At 37.1% G+C, this 19,754-nt stretch overlaps 1 non-coding gene across 1 annotated transcript; it reads left to right on the top strand.

Moving 5' to 3' along the window:
• The first annotated feature begins 18,898 nt into the window (after nucleotides 1-18,898).
• Nucleotides 18,899-19,005, top strand: LOC141615658 (small nucleolar RNA R71). Its single transcript, XR_012530067.1, has one exon. It is a non-coding gene; the product is annotated as a small nucleolar RNA R71 (small nucleolar RNA).
• The last annotated feature ends 749 nt before the right edge of the window (nucleotides 19,006-19,754 follow it).

Genomic DNA, 19,754 nt, shown 5'->3' with positions numbered 1-19,754 from the left:
CCATGCCATTACAATAATGGCATTTGTCAAGAGGACCCTTCTTGACTTTGGAGGTGCTAGCTTCACAAGACTTAGCTTTGGTGAATGTGGGAGCTTGCTTTTTACCCTTTCTCCCATTCTTCTTGAACTTCCCCTTACTCTTTGTGCTTATGTTAAGCACATCCTTGGGAGGGTTCACATTTAACCCCATGTCCCTCTCGGCTTGCACAAGTAACTTGTGCAACTCCTCAAGAGACACATCCTTGTCTTGCATATTGAAATTCACCCGGAATTGCACATATGCCTTAACCTTAGACAAGGAGTGTAGAATCCTATCTACGATGAGTTCTTTGGGGATTTCAACCTTTTGAATCTTCAAGGTCTCGACAAGCTCCATGAGTTTGAGCACATGAGGGCTAACCTTTTGGCCCTCTTTGAAGTCGAGATCAAAGAATGCCGCGCCGCCTCATATTGGACGATCCGCGGAGTTTGTGAAAACATGGTCACAAGTTTGGAGTAAATCTCATTAGCATTGCCCATTTTGAAGGCTCTCCTTTGGAGTTCCGCCTCCATCGCAAATATTAAGACATTTTTCATTGCGGCGGACTCCTTTTGGTAAGCCTCATAGGCTTCCCTAGTGGCCGCGGTGGACCTAGTGGTGGGCTCGGGTGGAGAGGCCTCGGTAAGGTAACGAAGCTTGTCGTCACCTTCGGCGGCTAATTTGAGTTGGGCATCCCACTCGGAGAAATTTGACCCATTCTTTTCAAGTTTACATCGATCCATAAAGGATCGGAGCCATGATGAAGTAGCGAGTGGTGTAGCATTAGGAGTTGGTGTTGCCATTTGTTATGAATAAGAAGTGGTCTACAAAACAAAAATAAGGAGTAAAACAAATGTCGTTTTAATTATACTCGTAAAAATGTATGATTTAAACAAGTTATATGCATTTTTCTAGTGACCTCTACCCAACTAGATAAATGATTCCAAGACCCAAATTCATATCGACTTAGGCACGGTATGGCCGATGAAACCTTTATCAATATAACTCGGTGGATTAACATTTTAATCGATTCTACTTTTAGAACTCTTGGTCGATAAAATTACTCTAATAATTATCTATAGCCCGGAACACATGCAACTACGGTCGCGAATACTTCCGTTGAGCTCAATCCAAATTTCGAATAAATGTGTCCATTATCCAAATCCACATCAACTTGGGCACGGTATGGCCGATGAAACCCTTATTAACATGAACTCGGTGGATTAACACTCATCACCCACTTCCCCTACGTAACAAGGTTTGTACCCCGGTAGGGCCGAGTGCACTCCCTCGCGAAATAGGTTTTCATGGTTTCTACTATTTGGTAAGGCTATGTCTCAATTGTTTGTTTTAGCGAGAGGTCATGTCAATTTATTATCTATCACGTTTTAAGTGAACTAAAGCGGTGAACTACGATAATTCGAATTGACACGGTCGATAAACTCGATAAAATAAGACAATGCATGTTTAGTTATGGCGATTTAGCGATGCATGTAACATAAAATAAAATGAAATGCAAGCATAAAGATAAATAAATCCTAGTATGGCCTTTCCTAAAATAGAAAAACTATTAATCTATTACATATTCGGAAACCAACTCCATTGGTCCCTTGAACTTCGGTTGTGGCACGCATCTCGAGGTAACACCGTCTTTATGTATCGCCATTCTTGAAGAAATCCGTCTTTTGGAACTCCGGAATGAATAAAATTACATAATAAATTACATAATTTCCTATTATACATTTGTAACTAAAATAAAATAAATCTATTAAATTACAAAACGGTGATACGAGATCACAATAAAAATTACAACCGAATCGATATTCCCATACATTTCGGGAAATACCAATTAAAATCTAAGGCCATACTAAGTAAAATTACATAATTCAAAATTACATAAATTAAAATTATGACAATCATAAAGAAAATGCAGCATTATATTATGTATGAACATGCTCAATTTTTATGCTAAATCGCCTTTTAATTAGCCAATATCGTATATTACTCGGTTTTTACGGATTCGCGTGATTTCAACATTTTATAATCACAAAAATGCATAAACTCATATTTATGCATAAGTTAATTACCCTAACCTCTTAGGACTCAAAATATAGTCTTCACTAATAATTTGACCATAATTAACTTTTATTTACCAAATTGTTCATAAATGGGCCAAAAATACAAAATTAAGCTATTAAACTTCAAATAAATCCAAAAATTCCAAATAAATTCAAAATTTGAAATTTAAATTTATGAACATTCTGGAAAAATTCCATGACTCTCATAATGTTCAAAATCTTAGGTTAAAAATTTCGAAAATTTTCCGGAAAAACAATGTTGCGGTTTATCGATATTTAATAAAATAATCATAAAAACATGGAAAAATTATTTTCATTAACTTTTCAATTTTATATCTGAAAAATATAATAAAATGCAACATTAGACGTTTTTCCTAAGTCATAGATTATATTTTATTAATTTTCATTAATAATGTCACTATTTATGCCATTTTTCTTCAAAAATTCATAAATCATGCTAAAAGACTTCTTTATAGCCAATTATTTTACACACATCTTGTAAAATTGCATGTGACAACATATAAATTTTCTATGACCAGATTCGAAATTTAACTCATATTAACCTATTTTTCTCTTAAATCCGAATTTAATAATGAAAAAATCATTTTTCGAGCATAACAAGTGCAAAAATTATGAAAATTTACAGGTTATCTCAAAATAATATATGTAACAACATATCCAAAAACCAAGTGAAAATTCGAAGTATAGCTAATTTTCGACCAAAAATGACATTTTTACTCATAAAATCACATTTAAATGTCATTATTATTAAATATGAACAATAAAAATCCGAAAAATTAACCAAAATATCCTAAAACACTTTAGGACCAGAAATATTAACATGCATGTAATTATTTCGTGATATATCATAATAACACAAATTTTACAAGTTTTATTTTGTTATTCATATAACTCGGAAAAACTTTTAACCAATTTGCATGCAAACAACCGTGGCTCATGATACCGATTGAAAGAAATGTAGATTCATTTACATAATAACATACTCTTATATGTCTAAACTAATTTGTCATAAAATTAAAACGGATCTTATGCATGCAAACAATAAAAAGAATGGAGGAGAAATCATATCCTTACATAATTAATTTCGGATATTTGGGCACAAAAGAGATCACCTTTCTCTTTTGTTCTTGAGCTTATTCCAATGGAAGAACAAAGATCTAAGAGCAAGATCTCTCCCTAAGCTTAATACCCAAGGCTTTTACTTAATCTAATTAATATTACAATACTAGTATAATATTAATCTATGAGAAAATTGAACCAAAAATATTGTTAACACTTTGAATATTTTCGGTTTTGTTGAGAGATAAAGAGAGGATTTTATTTCTCTAGAACTTATATATTTTGGATGAGTTGAATGAATGAATAATACACTAACTAAAACAAGGTAGTGTATGTAGAAAATATAAGACAAAACTCTTGCCTTGCTCACTTGGAAAACCGGGTAGGAGGAGAAGAGGAGGGAAGAACACTCACCCAATGCATGCCCTTGTTTGTCTTAACAATGCACATTAGGGTTGCATGCCTACTCTTATTAGTAATCATTATGTTTACTAATTATAACATAAACACATTATGTAGTATACACTCCTCCAATTTTCGGCATTTTTAGATAATATGGAATCCATATTATTTTTGTCAATTGTCTATATGTTACATGTCACATGTAACATATATTTGTTATGTAATTTTTAACATATTAAAAATCAACGTATTAATAAAAATACGTCACATACAAAATCGACTAAGTAATATCATAATTACTTGTGCCAAAATATTTTACCAATTTATAAATCACAACTGATTGTATTTATAACAATTCATTCAATTTAATTGTTACATTAAACAATTTATTTCATCCGAGTAATTATACAATTTAATTACTCAGACCGTATCTCATTAAATCACATTTCAATATGATACGTAAATATTACTTCCAAAATCGTCCGTCAATTTTCTAGTAATTTAATTAACTCGTAACATTATACGATTAATTAAATAATCAATTAAGAGTATTGCCCTTTAGGTATGACCTAGGGGGTCAACTGATCACCACCGTCACACGACAGTAATGTCAAACTCTAGTAAGCCAATCATTACCGATATATGTTGACCAGTTGACAGTAACAATATTACTTCCCAATTGTATTCATTTTAATGAGACTTAAACATGTGATCATCATGATCAACAGTCGTGATCGCATTATTGTCGGAGGACACATATTCCAACAAACACAACGAGTTAAAAGGACTAATGGACAAGGACAAATGGTTCACTAAACAAGTCCCAAGGACTAATGAACAAGGAAAAATAGTTTACAAATGAGTCACAAGGACTAATAAACAAGGACAAATGGTTCACACAACGAGTCACAACGACAAAAGAACAAGGAAAAATAGTTCACACAACGAGTCTCAAAGAATAACGAATAAGGACAAATGGTTTACACAACGAGTTACAAGGACTAATGAACAAAGACAAATGGTTCACACAACGAGTCACAAGGACTAATCAACAAGGACAAATGGTTCACACAACGAGTCACAAGGACTAAAGAACAAGGAAAAATAGTTTACAAATGACTCACAAGGACTAATGAACAAGGACAAATGCCTTACACAACGAGTTGCAAGGACTACAGAACAAGGACAAATGATTTACACAATGAGTCACAAGGATTAACGAACAAGGATAAATAGTTCAAGCAACGAGTCAAAAGGACTAAAGACCAAGGACAAATGGTTCACACAACGAGTCACATGGACTAATGAACAACGACAAATGGTTTACACAACAAGTCACAAGGACTAATGGTTTACACAACGAGTTACAAGGACTAATGAACAAAGACAAATGGTTCACACAACGAGTCACAAGGACTAATCAACAAGGACAAATGGTTCACACAACGAGTCACAAGGACTAAAGAACAAGGAAAAATAGTTTACAAATGAGTCACGGGGACTAATGAACAAGGATAAATGGTTCACACAACAAGTCACATAACATGGACAAATGGTTTACACAACGAGTCACAAGGACTAATAAACAAGGACAAATGGGTCAAACAACGATTCACATGGACTAACGAACAAATACAAATGGTTCAAACAACGAGTCACAAGGACTAAATAATAAAGAAAAATAGTTTACACAACGAGTCACAAAGACTAATCAGCAAGGATAAATGGTTTACACAACGAGTCAAAAGGACTAAAGAACAAGGAAAAATAGTTTACAAATGAGTCACAAGGACAAATGCTTCACACAACGCGTCGCAAGGACTAAAGAACAAGGACAAATGATTTACACAATGAGTCACAAGGATTAACGAACAAGGATAAATGGTTCAAGCAACGAGTCAAAAGGACTAAAGAACAAGGACAAATGGTTCACAGAACGAGTCACATGGACTATTGAACAACGACAAATGGTTTACACAACAAGTCACAAGGACTAATGGTTTACACAACGAGTTACAAGGACTAATGAACAAAGACAAATGGTTCACACAACGAGTCATAAGGACTAATCAACAAGGACAAATGGTTCACACAAAGAGTCACAAGGACTAATGAACAAGGACAAATGCTTCACACAACGAGTCGCAAGGACTAAAGAACAAGGACAAATGATTTACACAATGAGTCACAAGGATAAATGGTTCAAGTAACGAGTCAAAAGGACTAAAGAACAAGGACATATGATTCACACAACGAGTCACTTGGACTAATGAACAACGACAAATGGTTTACACAACGAGTCACAAGGACAAATGGTTAACACAACCAGTTAAAAGGACTAATGGACAAGGACAAATGGTTCACTAAACAAGTCCCAAGGACTAATGAACATGGAGAAATAGTTTACAAATGAGTCATAAGGACTAATAAACAAGGACAAATGGTTCATACAACGAGTCACAACTGTTGGGAAATGTGTCCTCAACAATAGTGCGATCGTATGATTTAAATATCATTATTAAATCTCATTTTAAAGAATACAATTGGGAAGTATTTATACTGTCAACTGGTCAACATATATCGGTAATGATTGGCTGACTAGAGTTTGACATTACTGTCGTGCGACGGTGTTGATTAGTTGACCCCCTAGGTCATACCTATAGGGCAATACTCTTAATTGATCATTTAATTAATCGTATAATGTTACGAGTTAATTAAATTACTTGAAAAATTGACGGACGATTTTGGAAGTAAAATTTACGTATCAAATTGAAATGTGATTAAATGAGATACGGTCTGAGTAATCGAATTGTATCATTACTCGGATGAAATTATTGTTTAAAGAAACAATTGGATTTGAATGAATTATTATAAATGCGATTTATAAACGGTAAAATATTTTGGTACAAGTAATTATGAATTACTAAGTCGATTTTTGTATATGACGTATTTTTATTAATGCGTTGATTTTTAATATGATAAAAATACATAACAAATTTATGTCACATATGACATGTGACATATTGACATTTGACAAAAATAATATGGATCCCATATTATCATATGTGCCGAAAATGGGAGGTGGTTTAAACAAATATTGTGTTTGTTTAATTAGTGGTGAGCATAATGATGATTAACCTATTGCTAGCCATGCACACCTACATATTCTTGTGAAGGTAACCATGGGCATGCATTGGCTCTCCTTTCCCTCCACTCGCACCGGTTTTGGGGAAGACAAAAATCCTAGTGATTTTTCATTATTTTGCCCATTATTCACTTTGACAATGTCATGTGAATAATTATTATTCATTCATCTAAAATAAGAGTTTTTAGAAAGAGAAAATCCTCCATAATCCCTCTTCTCCTACCCGGTTTTAGGAGCATAAACCAAATAATTTTTGGTTCAATTTTTCACTAGATTAATATTATACTAGCTCCAATAATATTAATTAGATTAAGAGTTAGCTTTGGGTATTATCCCTAAGGAGAGATCCTACACTTGGATCTTGTTCTTCCATTAAAGGAAAGCTCAAGAACAAAATAAAAGGAGATTTCTTTTGTGCCCATTTGAACCGAAATTTCAATGTAAGGACATGATTTCTTCTCTATTTTATTATATTGTTTGCATGCATAAAATCCACATTTAATTTTATGACAAATTAATTTCGACATATATGAGTATGTTAGTATGTATATGAATCTATATTTCCTTCAATCGGTATCAGAGCCACGGTTGTTTGCATGCAAATCGGTTAAAAGTTTTTCCGAGTTATAAGAATAACAAATAAAACTTGTAAAATTTGTGTTATTATGAGATATCACGAAATCAATCTTTGCATGTTAATATTTCTGGTCCTAAAATGTTTTAGGATATTTTGGTTAATTTTTCGGATTTTTATTGTTCATAATTTACAATAATGGCATTTAAATGTGATTTTATGAGTAAAAATGTCATTTTTGGTCTAAAATTAGCTATACTTCGAATTTTCACTTGGTTTTTGGATATGTTGTCACATATATTATTTTGAGATAACCTGTAAATTTTCATAATTTTTGGACTTGTTATGCTCGAAAAATGATTTTCTCATTATTAAATTCGGATTTAAGTGAAAAATAGGTTAATATGAGTTAAATTTCGAATCTGGTCATAGAAAATTTATATGTTGTCACATGCAATTTTACAAGATGTTTGTAAAATAATTGGCTATAAAGAAGTTTTTTTTGCATGATTTATGGATTTTTGAAGAAAAATAGCATAAATAGTGACATTATTAGTGAAAAATTAATAAAACATAATCTATGACTTTGGAAAAACGTCTAATGTTGCATTTTATTATATTTTTCAGATCTAAAATTGAAAATTTAATGAAAATAATTTTTCCATGTTTTTATGATTATTTTATTAAAATCGATAAACCGCAACATTGTTTTTCCGGAAAAATTTCGAAATTTTTAACCTAAGATTTTGAACATTATGAGTGTCATGGAAATTTTCCAGAATGTTCATGAGTTTAAATTTCAAATTTTGAATTTATTTGAAATTTTGTGATTTATTTGAAGTTTAATAGCTTATTTTTGTAATTTTAGTCCATTTATGAACAATTTTATAAGATATGGGTTAATTATGGTCAAATTATTAGTGAAGACTATATTTTGAGTCCTAAGAGGTTAGGGTAATTAACTTATGCATAAATATGAGTTTATGCATTTTTGTGATTATAAAATGTTGAAATCACGCGAATCCGTAAAAACCGAGTAATATACGATATTGGCTAATTAAAAGGCGATTTAGCATAAAAATTGAGCATGTTCATACATAATATAATGCTGCATTTTCTTTATGATTGTCATAATTTTAATTTATGTAATTTTGAATTATGTAATTTTACTTAGTATGGCCTTAGATTTTAATTGGTATTTCCCGAAATGTATGGGAATATCGATTCGGTTGTAATTTTTATTGTGATCTCGTATCACCGTTTTGTAATTTAATAGATTTATTTTATTTTAGTTACAAATGTATAATAGGAAATTATGTAATTTATTATGTAATTTTATTCATTCCGGAGTTCCAAAAGACGGATTTCTTCAAGAATGGCGATACATAAAGACGGTGTTACCTCGAGATGCGTGCCACAACCGAAGTTCAAGGGACCAATGGAGTTGGTTTCCGAATATGTAATAGATTAATAGTTTTTCTATTTTAGGAAAGGCCATACTAGGATTTATTTATCTTTATGCTTGCATTTCATTTTATTTTATGTTACATGCATCGCTAAATCGCCATAACTAAACATACATGTGAGAAAATACTCAAACTTTCATAGGAGCAATTCTACAAACACTTCATGTGCAAGAAAGTGACAACCAATAAAACACCCTATTCCTTATAATTCTAACCCAAAATCGTACCCATTATAGACCCGAGATCCCCCTAAGCCCTAGAGGAGAACTACTCACACATGTTTAAGGATGAAAAACTAACAATAAAATGGAACAAAATACAAACAAGTATGGTAAACATAATAAAGATAGAAACTTTGAATGAAAACATTAAGTAAAGAACATAAATGTAAACAAATGAAAATAAATGCAAACAAAAGGTGAGAATTGTACCAACAAAGAGGAAAGTAACAATCTTGGGCAATAATGGAAGAATGAATTTCTTCTAATCTTCAAATACAACCCAAAATACTAATAGTATACTAATGAGAAAGGAAGAACTTGCATAAACAAAGGAAGATTTAAACTAATAACTAAAGAAAGATTACAACTTTTTATTGAGTGAAAATGAGGGAGGAAATATTAGGGTTCTACAATATTTGAGAGGAGAGCATTAACTAGTCTAATTTTCTATTCTAATTGGTAGTAGGTAATGTAAGGTGTTGTGTAAAAAACTCCTTTTTATACTAATCTAATCTAATAATACCACTAATAATACTAATACAACTAATAATAATAATATAATAATAATTATTATAATACTCCCTCCTCTCTCAAAAGATACCAGGCAACACTCAAACAAAACAAAAATCTCCTTTGTCTTCTACTTCATCAAACACGTGACTCAGTTCCTCCACAAAATTATACCCGATGAGAATCACCAAGACACCCGACCGGGCATCAAAACACCCGTCCGGGTATAACTTCACCCGACCGGGTATCGTTTCGCCCCTCGGCTGCATTAATTTCACTTGATGGTTTCGTTGACTCTTCTTGCTTCTTGCTTCCTTCTTCCATTAAAGACATCGACACCATGAAAACTGTGATGGGTCGGGTTTCGATTCAAAGGTAACTTCAGATCTATGATTACTCAATTCCAGCGCAAGATCGAAAGTGGAGGTCTAATTGATGTTGCTCGTTGTTGTTTGGTATTGAATGGAGCAGCTGAGGTCGTGGGCTCGGTGCCGTCGATGGTGGGATGTATGTGAATTGACGATGATGATGAATGAATGGTGGTGAGCTCGGTGGGTGTGGGTCGTTGCTGCTGCTGTTTGTGTCGGAGGTCGGTGTCTGGGCTCATTTCTGATTTGATGACGGGAATGGGAGTATGAATGATGAGTTGTGGTGAATTGGTGGTCGGAAGTGGAGGAGCAGGTGATGAAGGTTGAACTGGGCGGAAATGGAGTCGGGTGCTCGAGCCATGGTGGTGCAAATCAGGTGGGTTGTCGGGATTGATGGTGAATTTGATGGGTTAATTTGTGATGAATTGAATTTGCTGGGTAAATGAGGGATGTTGATGATGGACATTGGCCAAGGTCAATTTTGGCCTTGACTTGGTTCAATTGCTCAAAGCTTATTTTACTTGACCCGTTTTGTTAGAATCGTCTTGACCCGTCTTATTTCCGTCTCGTTATTCCTCCTTACCTACACATTATTATAATAAAGTAATAGTAATATTAATATTAAACAAGAATTCGACTAATTATTAATTCTAGCTAAAACGACTAATTATTATAAATTAGTTATTAAATGAGCTTTAGTTCGATAAAAGCACACAAAATCGAGCCAGAATTAGGTATAAATGAGGGGTAAAACACAACTAAAATTCTACTTATCAAATCTCCCCACACTTAAACCTTACTCGTCCTCGAGTAAGCTCATTTAAACCAAACTATGACCCTTAATATAAAAGACAAGCTAAGCTATCATTATTCTATGAGAGGCAATTAACGGGCCTTCTCCGTCCCTTCAACTCACAACGAAACACAATGAGGTATGAGCTTCCTTGCAAGGCAAGTGGGGGCTTGCGGAAAATTTTGACACATCTTGACATTTAAGCACGAATCAACATATAAGATGCATCACAAAAAGTCAAACCGCTTTCCTCATCTAAGCGGCCGTTTTACTTTCAAAAACCGAACAAAGAGAGTCATTAGTGGAGGGTGTCGTCTCCGGGTCTTACCAAGGTGTCGACTCCCTAATTCTAGCTCAAGTAGCCAACATTGACAACACGGGGTGCCTAAGAAACAAATTCTAGGCGGGAAAGAGGAAGTACTTCGCTATACTCCAAAGAATGACACGACACACGCAAGATTCGACTCCATATCAAACCTTTGACCAAAAGGAGACCAAAGCCCGACTCTCACGGGTTTCACTAGTCACTCAAATGAAAGAACGGGGTGATTTTTGTGACAAAAAGTAACCAAAATCACTCTCCTAACTCGACTTGCGAAGCATGCCCGCAATCTAATATGGTACTCCATCCAATATCCGCAAGAGAAATGCCAAATTGATGCACATACAAGAGAGACAACCGGGTTGTAATGGGGCTTGGGTTAGGTGAAAAGGGGTTGGTGCAAGCACCGTTTTAAGACATGTGAGGCTATCGGTTAAGTAGTCGTCACATCTAACCAATCCACTAAACTCAACCAATGCAAATGAATTCCTTCACAAAATTTGACAAGATTGTCATTTTCAAAAAAAAATCAATACTCTTCAAAACAAACTCAATTTGCAAATTACCAACCCTTTATTTGAGACAAAAATGTACATTCTTTTCTTTTTGCTTTTTCATTTCATTTTTCTCTTTTTCTATTTGTTTTTCTTCTTCATTTTTTTTTTCTTTTCTATTTGATTTTCTTTCTTGCATTTTTCTATGACTTGTTCACCTCTTATTCTTGCAAAAGTAGCCAAAGTTGCATTTCACTCATGTGGCATTAAGATCATACACCTCAAGGAGAGTCAAAATTTCACCCCAAATATACTCCACAAAAGAACCACAATGATGTAGTTAATTTGTTGGCAATAGAAACGATAAGGCTTAGGCTCAAAATGGGTTAACAAAAGGAAATAATTGACTCAAGGGCATAACAAAAGCTTATTTGGCTATTGTGAGGTTACTTTATTGAACAAAATTGTCTCAATATGCACATCTGCACTTCTACGGTAAGGAATGAGCACCATACTTGTGCGTTTTGACATAACATACCACGTAAGGAGAACTATTCTCATGACCTAAACGGGACCGGTTTGATGGACCGGCCATATGGAGGCTCTATCCTCACATTTTAGTAGCTATATCGGACCTAGGTCAAGTCTCGGGCCTAATACGGTCTCACAAGGTGGTCGTTACTTGGTTGTTAAGCTAGACTTCCGGGTTTTTGCAAGCAAAAACCCTAACATGTGTCATCAAAAGGCACGAGCTATCAAGAGGGAAATGACACGGGCAAAACAATTATCATCATTGACGACATATACCCTCCACATTTAGACCATCAATGCAACTATTTACATACGAGATGCAACGTGTATGAAATGCAACTAAACATATGAACAAACTACGTGAATGCAAGAGTGAACACATATATACATGTCTAATCTAAATGCATACAAGTTCTAGTCCTAACAACACACCAACAACACACGCATATCCAAAGCGGTTCCCAAAGGGAACACCCACATCACATATCCCGTCCTCCTCCATGCTTATATATACAAAAAGAAAAGGAAGGATAAAGGAGAAAGAATTGGAAGAATTTTACCAAGCGTCTTCTCCGATGATTCATGTGTTGCCTATCAAAATGGTTAGGACAAATGCAATATACATAATATAAACAATGCAATTTTTTTGAAATTTTTCAATTTTTTCAATTTTTAGGCATTTTCTTAATTTTTCTTAAATTTACAAGAATATAATGATATGAACAAATATAGACAATATTCACAAAGTGGATATTTCCCTCCCCACACTTGAAATTTACATTGTCCTCAATGGAACAAAGTATAGGGAGAGAATGGAAAATTAAAGAACATATTTTTGTGTTTTTCAAATTTTTCAAATTAAGAACATGTTTTTGGATTTTTGAAATATTCATTTTTTTTGGAATTTTTGAATTTTTTTGAAAGAAAGGTGCAATAAAATAAATAACATATTTTTGAGATTTTTGAATTTTTGGAAATAAAAATAACATATTTTTGGTATTTTTGATTTTTGGAAATAAAAATAACATATTTTTGGTATTTTTGATTTTTGGAAATTAAAATGCATGTTTTTGGTTTTTTTTTTTTTTAGGCCCTCCCCACACTTATTTATGGACATGGGAGGGCAATTTAGTGAAAGAAAATAACATGTTTTTGGTAGGTTTAATCATTTTTTCAATTTTTAGTTGGTTTTTATTTTGAAAATGCAATGCATGCTCTATTCTATATGCAAAATTTAAATGACAATGCAAGTTATGCTAAGTGAATGCAATTACTAAATGTGACAATATATTACAAATAGAAATCTAATGCAATCCTATATGAATGCAATTATATGAATTTCTAACTAAATGCATACAAAATTTAAATATGAATGAGAAGTTTGGATTGTTGGGGAGCATACTTGACATTTGGATTGGGAGGGAGGGAGTGGAGCCCTCATTACTAGGCTCTACTCATACGCTTCATCACCATCACCGTCTCCATCTCCATCATCCGTCCAAAATTCCTCATTTCCTACCTAGAATGCATGCTATATACAAATGGTGGTTCTTGAGGAACTCCACCAAACCGAGTTTCTTTCAAGAGTTTCAACTTTCCCTCTCCTCGGGAGGGGTTCCCGAGATAGAGCACTTCAATAGGACCTTTGCTATCACCGTCATAGTATCGCTTGATTCTTTGCCCATTGACCCTAAAAGTTCCCCCTTCTTCACTCCATAGCTCGAAAGCACCATAAGGAAATACTTTCATCACTTTAAAGGGTCCGGACCATCGTGATTTGAGCTTGCCCTTAAACACCTTGATTTTGGAGTTAAAAAGGAGAACAAGGTCTCCAACACTTACCTCTTTCTTCATGATCTTGGCATCATGCCATTTCTTCGTTTGGTCTTTGTAGATTTTGGAGCTCTCATAAGCCTCCAATCTCAACTCCTCAAGCTCATTCATTTGGAGAAAGCGCACTTCTCCGGCGGCATCAAAGTCAAAATTCATTTCTTTAAGAGCCCACCAAGCTTTGTGCTCCAACTCCACCGGCAAATGGCAAGCTTTCCCGTACACAAGCTTATACGGGGTGGTGCCAAGGGGTGTCTTGAAGGCGGTTCTCAATGCCCATAAGACATCCGGGAGCTTTTGGGACCAATCTTTCCGGCTCTTGTTGGTGACTTTCTCCAAAATGGCTTTAATTTGGCGGTTAGAAACCTCCACTTGCCCACTAGTTTGAGGGTGGTAGGCAAGTGCGGTTTTGTGCCGCACTCCATGTGATTTAAGTAGAGCTTTGAAGGTACTCTTGCGGAAATGAGATCCGCCATCACTTATGACTACTCTTGGGGTTCCGAACCTTGGGAAAATCGTGCATTTGAAAAGCTTCATCACAACCTTGCTATCATTGGTGGGGGAGGCAACCGCTTCAATCCATTTGGATACATAGTCCACCGCAACCAAGATGTATTCATTTCCACAAGAGTTGGGAAAGGGTCCCATGAAGTCTATGCCCCAACAATCAAAAAGCTCAATCTCCAATATGTTAGTCAAGGGCATCTCACTTCTCTTCCCAATGTTCCCAACCCTTTGGCAAGCATCACAAGATTTAACCAAGTAGTGAATGTCTTTGAACATGGAGGGCCAATAAAACCCACCTTGGAGGATCTTGGCAATTGTTCTAGAGGTGGCCAAGTGTCCTCCATAGGCGGAATTGTGAACTCGGTCAACAATCTCCAAGCCCTCCTCTCTTGAAACACATCTCCGGAACATTCCATCCCCACACTTGCGGAACAAGTGGGGATCATTCCAAAAGTATCTCCTAGCATCATTTCTCAACTTCCGCCTTTCTCTTGGTTCCATTTCATCCGGTAGGAAACCACTCACAATGTAGTTTGCAAGATCCGCAAACCAAGGGGTTTTGGCGGTAACTTCCATGAGTCCATCATCCCGCAACCACTCATTGATGGGTCCACTCTTGTCTTGTATGCCATGGTCTTCAACGGTCAATCTAGATAAGTGGTCGGCTACAACATTTTCCGAACCGGCCTTATCCTTAATCTCTAAATCAAATTCTTGAAGAAGAAGGACCCATCTCAAGAGTCGGGGCTTTGCATCTTTCTTCACCATCAATTGTCTCAAGGCGGTGTGATCGGAGTAAACCACCACCTTAGACCCAACAAGGTATTGCCGAAATTTCTCCACGGCATGAACAATTGCCAACATTTCCTTTTCGGTAGTAGCATATCCACATTGAGTTTGGTCGAGAGTCTTGCTTGTGTAATAAATCACATGATGCTTCTTATCCACAACTTGCCCAAGTACCGCACCAACCGCGAAGTCCGAAGCATCACACATTATCTCAAAAGGGAGGTTCCAATCCGGAGACCGGATTATTGGTGCCGTGACCAATGCCCTCTTCAACCTATTAAAAGCTTCAAGACAAGAATCATCAAACACAAAGGGGGAATCCTTAAGGAGTAATGAGGTTAAGGGCTTTGCTATTTTTGAAAAATCCTTGATAAAACGCCGATAAAACCCGGCATGGCCTAGAAAACTTCTCACTCCCTTAACATTGGAAGGGGGTGACAAGTTCTCTATGACCGCAACTTTGGCCCCATCGACCTCAATACCCCTACTTGAAACGATGTGACCGAGTACAACCCCTTCCTCTACCATGAAATGGCACTTTTCCCAATTAAGGACGAGGTTGTGCTCCTCACACCGCTTCAACACACTAGCCAAGTTCTCAAGACCATGCTCAAACGAATCTCCATGGACACTAAAGTCGTCCATGAAGACTTCCATGCTTTTTTCAAGGAAATCGGAGAATATTGCCATCATGCACCTTTGAAAGGTGCCGGGCGCATTACAAAGCCCGAATGGCATCCTACGGTAGGCATAGACCCCTATTGGACAAGTGAAGGTCGTCTTCTCTTGGTCATCCGGGTGGATGGGAATTTGGAAAAACCCGGAATAACCGTCTAAGAAGCAATAATATGCATGGCCCGCGAGCCTTTCTAGCATTTGGTCAATGAAGGGAATTGGGAAGTGGTCTTTGAGGGTGGCGGCATTGAGCTTGCGGTAGTCAATACACATTCGCCACCCGGTCACGGGTCTAGTGGGTAGGGTGGTGCCATCCTCTTGTTCAACCATTTGTATCCCCCCCTTTTTAGGTACCACGTGGACTGGACTAACCCATTTGCTATCGGTAATTTGGTATATAATACCGGCCTCTAGGAGTTTCAACACTTCATTTTTCACCACCTCGGCCATCTTTGGGTTAATCCTCCTAAGACCGTCAACCTTGGGTTGACTCCCCTCTTCCAAAACTATTCTATGCATGCACAAACTCGGACTTAAGCCCTTGATGTCATCAATGCTATACCCAAGTGCTCCTCTATGAGTTTTCAAGATTTCCAAAAGCTTCTTTTCTTGGGACTCACTTAGGTTAGCATTAACGATCACCGGATAGGCCTCTCCCTCATCAAGGAAAGCATATTTGAGTGAGGGAGGCAAGGGTTTGAGTTGTACCTTTGGAGGGAGAAAGCCCTCCACTTTCTTTAATAGTTCCTCATCAACTTCGTGATCCTCTTTCATTGCCTCATCATGCAAAGAGATTTGAAAAACCTCTTCCATCTCCGCCTCTTCACGGGCTACTTCGTGCACTACTTCATCAATTACCTCGATTGTGCTCAATCTTTCTACACTTGGACCTTTTATCAAATTTGGCAAGTTAAATTCGATTTTGTTGCCCTCAATTTGGAAGGTTAGCCGCCCATTCTTCACATCAATGAGTACTCCTCCGGTAGCCAAAAATGGCCTACCTAGGATGATGGGAGTATGGCTATCCTCCGGAATATCAAGGACAACAAAATCGGTGGGAATCAAAAACTTTCCAACCTTGACGGGCACGTCCTCAAGCACCCCCATAGGGCGTTTGACGGACCTATCCGCCAATTGGAGAGTCATGGTAGTGGGAGCCAAGCTTTGAATGCCAATCCTTTTTGCAACTTTCAAAGGAATAACACTAACACTTGCTCCCAAGTCACAAAGAGCTCTTGATATAGGAACACCGCCAACTACACAAGGAATGGAAAAGCTTCCCGGGTCACCAAGTTTAGTGGGCAATTTGTTAAGGATATGAGCACTACATGCTTCTTCCATAGCCACTATTTCTTGGTCACCCAAGACTCTTTTCCTTGTCAAAATATCTTTTAAAAATTTTGAGTAGGTTGGCATGTTCATTATCACCTCCGTAAAGGGTAGGGTAACCTCAAGTTTCTCAAGCATATCACAAAATTTGGCATACTTGAGGTTTTCCCTACTCTTTATGGCTCTTGAAGGGTAAGGAATTTTAGAAACAAGTTGGGAATTGGAAGATACCTTTTGAGGAGCCGAACTTTTTGTTACCTTTTTAGAATGTTGCAAAGGTACTTCTTCAATAGCTTCCTCCTCATAAGGGAGGTCTTCCACATGTCCATCAACATCCGTGTCCACTTGAATTCCTCTTCTAATCAAATCTTCACAAGCTTTCTTTCCTCTCTTGTCTTCATTAGCTTTACCCGAAGCCTCAATGGGTGAGCTTTCCTCTTCATCATCCATTTCTACCTCATTCCCCTTGGGATCTTCATCAACTTCCAACGCAAGGTCTTTGTAAGGGTCCTCAAGCTCTAAACCACTCCTTAGCACTACCGCATGAGCATGGTGGCTATTGGAGGCATCTTTGGAGCTTTGTCCTTGAGCCAACAAACCACCGGGTGGCCTTTGAGGGTTAGCCATAGCATGAGAAGCCATCCTAGATTCCATTTCCCTCATGTCCTTAAGAAATGTAGCTCTCAAGTTTGCTTGTTCTTGTTGAGTAGCTTTAGCAAAATTAGCTATCTCTTGGCTATGTTGAAGTTGCATGTTCTTAATCATCTTCAAAAGCTCCACTTGAGAGAGCTCACCTTGGGGTTCTTGATGAGGTTGGTTGGCTATGGGTAAAGGGAACCCATAGTCATATCTAGCATTGGGACCTTGGTTGTTGTTTTGCCCCACTTGGTAGTTACCTCTAGGACCATAGTTGTTGAAGTTTGATCCTTGACCTTGTTCTTGAGACCCTTGAACATACCCTTGCCCAAATCCTTGATTTGCTTGATTTACTTGATTCCCTTGGTAAAACCCTTGGTTGCTTTGGTTTCCACCAAACTCTTGGTACCCTTGTTGTTGGTTGCCATAGTTTTGGGGTTGATTGTTGCTTGACCATTGGTTTTGATTTCCAAAATTATTTCTCGGGTTTGGGAGAATTCCCCTTGGTTGAGCAAAACCGGGTGGATTGGTTTGGGTTTGTGGTTGGAGATGTTGGGGGTTTTGAACATTGGTGCTTTTGTAACTAAAGTTGGGGTGGTTCCTTAACCCGGGGTGGTAGAAATTGGTATTTGGATTGTAGGTGTTTGGGTTGTTGTAAGGAGGCCTTGGTGGCCTAGGATTGTTGTTGTAGCTTTGAAAAGCGTTCACCTCTTGAGCATTCTCTTCATAGGCATCATTGTAATTGTTGCCACACAAGTCATATGTATGACCACTTCCTCCACAAAGTTCACAACTTGAGACTTGAGCCACTTCTTCCATGGGTGCCCCATATGAGGTTGCGGCTTGATTCACTTGATTTCTTGAAAACTTCTCAAATTGTTTTGTGAGTAAGTCAAGCTTGGCATTTGTCTCGGAGTTGGAGGCATTTTCCTTAGGAAACTTCCCATTCCTTCTTAGCATGTTCCCTCTAGAACCATAGTTTGCCTCCGAATCTACCATTTTCTTGATCAATGTCGTGCCCTCTTCATCACTCAAGTGGTCAAAACCTCCCCCCACGGAGGCATTTACCATCTCCTTAGTTCTTGGTAATAAAGTTTGGAAGAATGTTTGAGTAATGTACCATTCCGGTATTCCATGGTGGGGGCAACTTGCTATCAAGTCTTGATAACGGTCCCAAGCTTCACCCAAGGACTCCCCATCCTCTTGTTGAAACGTATGGATCTCATTGCGGAGCATCGCGGTCTTGGAGGAAGGGTAGTACTTGGCCATAAATGCTTTGGCTAAGTCATCCCAAGTAGTGAAAGTATCCGGTGGGTGGATGTTCAACCACCGGTCCGCTTTGCCCGTCAATGAAAACGGAAACAACATCATTCTCAAGGTGTCTTCGGACACCCCATTCTTCTTCATCATTGAAACTTTCCTCTTAAACTTCCGGAGATGAGCATGGGCATCCTCTTCAATATGACCTCCAAACAAGTCCTTCTCAACTAACCCGACTTGGGCGGGATGCATTTCAAAGTTGTTTGGGGGCAAGGTGCCAAAATTGATAGGGTTACATGAATCATTATGGTTAGGCCGGTTGTGATCTCTAAGAGCCATTTGTGGTGGTGGGTTTGGTTCTTGATGTGGTGGTGTTTGAGGTGGGCTGTTATAATTAGGGAAGTTATGAAAAGGGTTTTCTATTAAAGTCTCAATTGTGTTGTTTGGTTGAAGTATGGTTGTGGTATCAAAATTTTGTGGGATGTGTGAACTTGGTTGCTCAAAGTTTGCTTGAGAGGAATTATTCCTTACTCTCTCAAGAGTCCTTGTCCTCAAGGTCCTAAAAAGCCTCTCGGGGTCGGAGTTGAAGAGAAGAGCTTGGTGATGGTTCCTTCTAGGCATACACTTGACAAATTGTAAGTCTCCTAGTGTTTTTACACACTAGGGAAAAGCAATAAACCACACACTCTACAAAGGACACACAACTACTAACACAAAGTAACAAT

Source organism: Silene latifolia, chromosome 11 (assembly GCF_048544455.1).
Source record: "Silene latifolia isolate original U9 population chromosome 11, ASM4854445v1, whole genome shotgun sequence".
Taxonomy (NCBI): domain Eukaryota; kingdom Viridiplantae; phylum Streptophyta; class Magnoliopsida; order Caryophyllales; family Caryophyllaceae; genus Silene; species Silene latifolia.
Note: the sequence above shows the minus strand (reverse complement) of the source record. Positions and strands in the feature narration are given on the sequence as shown.